Raw genomic sequence first — 7,066 nt, 5'->3', positions numbered from 1 at the left:
TGGAACAAGTGGATAGCCATATATAAAGAAGAAAAAAACTTCAACCACTACTTTATACCACCAAAAAATTCAAAATGAATTATAAACTGAAAAGTAAAAACTGAGACTTTTAAAAGAATAAATGGGAGTACATATTTTTTATTTGGACAGATAAAAGAGAACACAAATCATAAGAGATAAAATAGATTATTTGCATGTCATCACAATTAGACACTTTATCTCTTCAAAATGGCCTTTAAAAAAAAAAAAAAGACTAAGACTATGAGAAAATATTCATAATCCATATGTAGATAAAGGGATATGTATAAAAAACAATAGGATAAACAACTCCATTAAAAATGGGCAAAAAATTAACATTTAACAATAGAAGATACATGAGTGGCCAACAAGCACATGATATCATATCATTAGTTAAACAAAAGTGCAAATGAAAACAACAATGAAATACAACTTCATAGTTATTGTAGCAAACTAAGCTTCTTGCTGATAAGTCTGTTGAGACCTATGGGACCCCATGAGTTACAGAGTGAAACTGTTCCATAGCGTTTTCTGGCTGTGATATTTATGAAGCAAATCCCCAGGCCTTTCTTTCAGGGTGATGCTGGGTGTGTTTGAAACAGCCAGCCTTGAAATTAGTGGATTGGAAACTATTTTCACAGCCATTCATGTTGCCTGTATCAGTAGTTGATTCTTTTTTTATTGCTGAATAGAATTCCATTGTATGAATATACTATAATTCGATTCTGCTCTTCATTACTTCACCTCGGTCAACTGCTAATTATTCATAGGTACTTCTTTTACTTATATTTCATCTTAATATTTTCATTTAAAAACACAGAAAATTACATAAACCATGCATGTTGTTGTTGTTAAGTGTCGTCATGTACTATTTAATGAATACTTATAATACATGACCAATATACCCAAAGCAGCTAGGCATCTTTTCCTAGTCACAGTCTCTTCCCTCAACCCTAGAGTAACTACTTTCCTGACTTTATAATAATTGGCTTGCCTGTGTATACAGCTCTAAGAAGCCCTCATAGCATAATAGATTATGAGCTGGCCTACTAACTATAGGTCACTAGTTGGACTCTACCAGCTGCTCTGTGGAAGAAAGGAGGCTTTCTGCTTCCATAAGATGTATAGCCTCAGAAACCCTATACAGGATTGCTATAAGTTAGAGCCAACTCCATGGCACACTACCACCACCACCATGTCTTTAAGCAACATAATTTCTTCCATCTCATTGGGGGTCTTCCTCTTTTTCACTGACCTTCCACTTTACCAAGCATGATGTCCTTTTCCAGGGAATGAGATGGATGGCACAGTGGCAGCTGCAACAACAATTGTGAAGATGGTGCAGGACACCAGGCAGTGTTTCATACTGTTGGGCATGTGGTCTTTGAGTCAGGAACAACTCGATGGCACTTAACAACAACATGCTTATATTAGGTGTTCTTATGTATTATCAAATGTCCAAAGTATGAAAGACAACATTTCACCATTCTGACTTCTAAGGAGCACTTTGGCTATACTGCTTCCAACACAGACGTGTTTATCTTATAGCAGTTCATTGTACCTTCAGTATTCTTCTCCAACACCACAACACAAATGCATCAGTTCTTCTAGTCTTCTTCATTCATTGTCCAACTTTCACACGCATATGAGGATATTGAAAATACCATGATATAGGTCAGACAAGGTGTACCTTACCTCCTCAATCTGATACTTTTGCTCTTACACACTTTAAAGAGGTCTTGTGCAGCAGATTTGCCTAGAACAATACACTGATTTCTTCGATGCTGCTTGCATGACTGTTGATTGTGGATCCAAACAAAATGAAGTCTTTGACAACTTCAGGCTTTTCTACATATATCATGATGGTTATTTATTGGTCCATTGTAAGTATAGCTCTTATAATTTATATGCCTTCATAGATACCACTTCATTTATTCCTCATTTCAGAACTGCAAAATTGGCAGTGCAGCATTCCATTTTATTGCCGAAAAACCTGAGTTTGGTGAAGCTTGCTACTTATTCAAGTTGGTGGTAGTGGTGGTTATGTGCCATGGAGTCGGTTCTGACTCATAGTGACCCTATATAGGGTTTCTGAGACTATAAATCTTTACTGGAGCAGAAAGCCTCACTTTTCTCCTACAAATCGGCTTGGTAGTTTCTTACTGCTGACCTTGAGGTTAGCAGCCGGACTCATAACCACTACCCTACCAGAGCTCCTTACTCATTCAGGCTAATGTATCCAAAAGTCAGTGAAGTACTTAGAAGGATCACAGATCTTTTGTTTCAAAGTCTAAATACTAAATTTTTTATTCAATTTCAAAGAAACTGAGCATGATCAACATCTGACCTGAGTTCAATTATTTCAGTTTAAGAAATAGCACAAAAATTTTTTGAAGTAATTTACCTGGCAAAAGAGATGACCCCGTTGCCCAGGTTTTCAAATTAAGCCTTTATTATTATTAGAAGTTGACCTAAAAGGCAACTTTATTTAATTATAAATTAAATGTTGTAACATAGCTCCTTTAAATTGTTAGCAGCAAAACTATTAACACAGGTAGCATTTTAATTTTGGTGGAAAAAGTGAGTGTTGCTGCTAAACACCTAGAAACTTGTTTAGAGAAAGAATGCTTCTCCACTTTTCTCCTCATGTCCGTTTCCTTTATGGGAGATTGAGCTTCTAATTCAAGCAAGCTCTGCCAGTCACTAGCTAAGTGTTCTTAGATAGTATACTTCAAGCTGCTTGGCCTTAAGTGTCCTCATTTTTAAAACAAGTTCCATGCATTCGTCTTTAAGGTCTGTTTGTTTATAAAATCCTATGAATCTCTGAACAACTCTCTTGTGCTGGCGGCCCGTCTGAACCCTGTATTAATGTGTGGAATGTGCTGAGCTGTGTAGAAAAGCCAAGTTTAGATGTTTATGTTACTGCAAAGTGGCACTTCTTTTGTTGTCTTAAAATTAAAACCAAAAGGAGTCTAAATTTTAAAGAAGGCAACTATTATTTGTGTTGTGGTACTTTTTGAAGAATTCAGTACTTCTCTGAATTTATAAGTACATTTCAAGTGTGTACACTTGAAAAAAAAAATTAAAAGAAAGTTGGTTTCAAAGAAGCAAGAAGATAAAATATGTATTGGTATCACTGCCAAGGTATGTTTAAAAGATTTTAAGGTTTACATTTCAGCAGGTGTATCTTCCAGTTGGAAATAGATAAGAAAAGTCATATGTCCATTCTGTTTTGCTCCCAAAACTAGAGGCACAAATTATTGTACTTTTTTTTCCCCACCTATAGTGAATTGAGTAAAGGTATACAGAGCAGATTGTCAGCTTTATATTCAGCAAATGATACACTTTGTTTTAGCTCAGTGGTTGCAGTCCTTTCAGTGTTTCAAAACTTACTTCATTTCTTCCCTGTGTTTCTTGTTTCCATTTCACCTTCTTTCCCACCCTTCTGAATTTTGTCCTTCGGTAAATGCTGCCCTTTTGATCTTGAGTGGCTGACTATTTTATGATGTGCATACCCCACGTGTGTTGTTCTCTCCCCTGTGTAGCCTCTTTATTGCTTGGCTGAAAACTTTAGCCACAGTGGTGAGTTTAGTTCTAGACCTGAAAAGTGACCAGGGGCCATAGTTTCAGGGTTCCACCAGTGTCCATCTGACCAGTAAACTTGGTCTTTTTTATGACTTTGAGTTTTGTTCCACATTTTCTTCCATTCTATCCAGGACCCTCTAATGTAACTCCCTTTAAAGCAGTTGGTCATGTTAGCTGGAAACCATCTAGTCCTTCTGTGGTCTCAGGATCACGGAGACTGAAGTTCATTGCACTAATTGTTTCCAAGCATCTTCAATTTTCATTGCTCTTCTTTCCTCTGGACAGTGAGAAACCAGTAGTTAGACCTTAGATAACTACTCATAAGTTTTTGTCTTTTGGGGTTTTTTTTAACCTTTTATTGTGCAATGAGTGATAGTTTACATGGGAGAACATCAATTTTGCACTCATCCTATTGTATTTCGTTATCATTGCAATGATTACAATCCCCTCCATGCATCACCATTCAACAGTATTTGCTTATATTCCCTGTGGGGTTTTTTAATTGTTTCTTTTTTTTGATGTACACAAAGACACTCAGGAATATATAATCATTTAAACAACCCAAGGGCACATTCTGCAAGCCCTCCTCCTGGCTGCCAGCACACAGCCTTTCTCTTTCCATGAGTATAGAGTCCTCAGCTGCTTGATGTAATCATCTTTGCCTCCATCTCTGGTGTCACTGCTTCTGTGGATAGGGTTCCACATTCTGCTCATGCTTTTCTCCCTTCGTGGTCGTAGGGGTCCTCTGTTCCTGGAATGTAAGATTAACTACTACTCCCTTTATGTTACAAAACTTCTACCTTTACAGTTGTGACAATTGCAGTTAATCATGATAACAATTACTCACTATTGGATCATAAGAATTTTATCCCCATCTCCTTTCCCCAGACCCGTCTAGACAAGATGAAAACTATTTAGTGATGATATGAAGACTCCTTCCCTCTTAGTTGGTATTTTGAGCTACTACAGCTATAAGTATAGGTCAGGTTCGTCAAATTGTAGCAGTTTACACTTGTTTCCTTTATCAAATTTCTTTAAATTCCTCTGTTCGAGTTCTGATCATCAAGCCATTGAAGCTAGGTCAAACGGGTACTATCTGTCTGCAAGTTGGGCATTGTTGTACGTCTCTCCTTACTTCATATCAGCTGAATGCTTCACTCTCAGCTCTAACCCTCCATAGCTTGGTCTTTGTCCATAGGCTTAGGAATCCTCAGGTCTCACCATACTCTGGACCAACCAGCCCTTCTCTCTCTCACCTCCAGGTTGACAATGACAAAGGGCCACATGAAGTCCCATCTGTGAAATTTGCATATTCCAAGAATAAAGAGAACATCTTTAAACCTTCCAGAGAAATGGTCAACAGCAGTCTATGTAACATGATCGAACTCAGCCCCTATCTTCATTTCTGCCTTTCCCTCTCTTCCACTCACCAGCAGACCAACGTGGTCACCAGCAATGCCTGCTCATGTGTTCCCTTTAAGTTACAGTCTTAGAGGGGGCTTTGTCCTGAAGGGACTTGATTATTTGCCTTGTTGGCTCTCTGGCAAACAACATAGTAGCCAAATCAGACTGCCGTTTCTGGTTTCGATTTTTTCCTGCAGGTCTTTCTTTCAAGAAGTATCTTCTGTTCCTCCAGCCACTCCAGGCTGGTCTGCTTGTCCTTTCAAGTGGGAATGTCCCACCTAAGAAGGTTCAGGATGGGGCTCAGGATCCCCAAGGTCCTGTACACTACAAAGGCTTCTCAAGAAGCCTATTTCACTGGGCAAGTTCTAGAACCCCCTTTAGGTATTCCAGTCAGTTCACTCATGAGTTTTTAAGATTACAGTCACTTTTTACCAAATTAGAGTGTAGAACATTGTCTTTGTGGACTTTGTTATGCCAGTTGACCAATGGTGTCCTACAAGACTATGGTCCTAAACCCACAGGTAATGTTTAAGAACTTTTTATATTTTGGCCCCTGTGTTGTGTGACACTGAGAGCATGGTGGCTCTAGAGGATTATACTGGACTGTGAACCACAGGTTCTGTAGTTCGAGCCCAGAAGCCACTCCATGGAAGAAAGATGAGGCTTTCTGCTCTTACAATGATATACAGCCTCAGAAACCCTAAAACAGAATCGCTATGAGTCAGAACTGATCTGACGGCACTTAACAGCAACAATATGGAGTGGTGCTGTAGGATAAGCAGTGGACTGCAAACAGAAAGGTTGGCAGTTCACATCTACTAGCCACTCCTTGGAAATTCTATGCAGGGTTGTGTGAGTCAGAACTGACTCGACTGCACTTGACAACAGCAAAAACATCCTCACTGAAGCTCTTCATCCATACAAATATAAAAATAACTGTCTTCCCTATTGTATTACTTTTAGAGTCATTGCTTTGGTTGATGATAAAAAACAAAATGAACGAATTTTATTTCACTTGAAATGTTCAGGGTTCTATGATCCTGTAATATGGTTGTCATGGATTCACATTTGGTACAGCTTACTAATACAGGAAGGAGCCTGGGTGTTGCAGTGATTTGCACAGCTGTTAACCAAAAGATCGGTGATTGGAACCCACCCACTGCTCCATGGAAGAAAGGTGTATGTGGTTTATACTTCATTTCACCACTTAGGACAAAAATATTTACATGTCTTTGAATGATCAAATTAGTAGCTCTTTGGATCTTGTCTCCTTACTGCCTTATCTTCATATCCAATCTTCTTGCAAATATCATCTGTACTTGTTAAGATTCTGCTTCTTTCATCTCACTCCTCAACCCACTGTAATCTGATTTCTGCCTATACTACTTCACTGAAATGACTGCAGCCAGGGATAGCAAGAATATTTGCTGCAAAATCTAATGAGCATTTGTATTGTGGATGAGCACCTGTTCTGAACAAAACTTTATGACTGGAATGCAATAATTTCTAGCCACCAATCTCAACCCCACCCACCCAGAAATTTAATGAGTTCCCAGTCTTTGCTTATCTCACTGACAGTTAATAATGTTGACCACTTCCTCCTTGAAATAGGCATCAATGACACATGTAACTGGTTTTCCTTCTATATCTCTCCAACCCTCCTTTACAAACTTCTCTTCCCGTTATGTCAATGTTATCATGCCTTGGAGAACTCTCTCTTAGGCTCTTCTTGTGTCTCATGGCACTTGCTTTCTCATTAGTGACATGCTTTGTTTCAGTTATAATCTGCTAATGATCCCAAGACTTCACTTTCACTTCAGACCTATCTATGGACATGTTCACCTGGCTGTTGTGCTGGGCTACAGTTGATAGAAAGCCATTTAAAAGTAGTTTCAGGCCAAAAAGGCAGAGACATAGATTCACAAAACCAACCCTTAAATGCACAGGTGAAATGGACCTTAGGGATGACTGGAACCAGAAATTCATATCATCTGGACTTCTCTTTTGTCTCTGCTTGTCAGCATTATCATCTCAGAACCATCTTCTCGTTGTTGTTGTT

Source organism: Chrysochloris asiatica, unplaced genomic scaffold, assembly GCF_000296735.1.
Source record: "Chrysochloris asiatica unplaced genomic scaffold, ChrAsi1.0 scaffold00215, whole genome shotgun sequence".
Classification (NCBI taxonomy): domain Eukaryota; kingdom Metazoa; phylum Chordata; class Mammalia; order Afrosoricida; family Chrysochloridae; genus Chrysochloris; species Chrysochloris asiatica.
Note: the sequence above shows the minus strand (reverse complement) of the source record.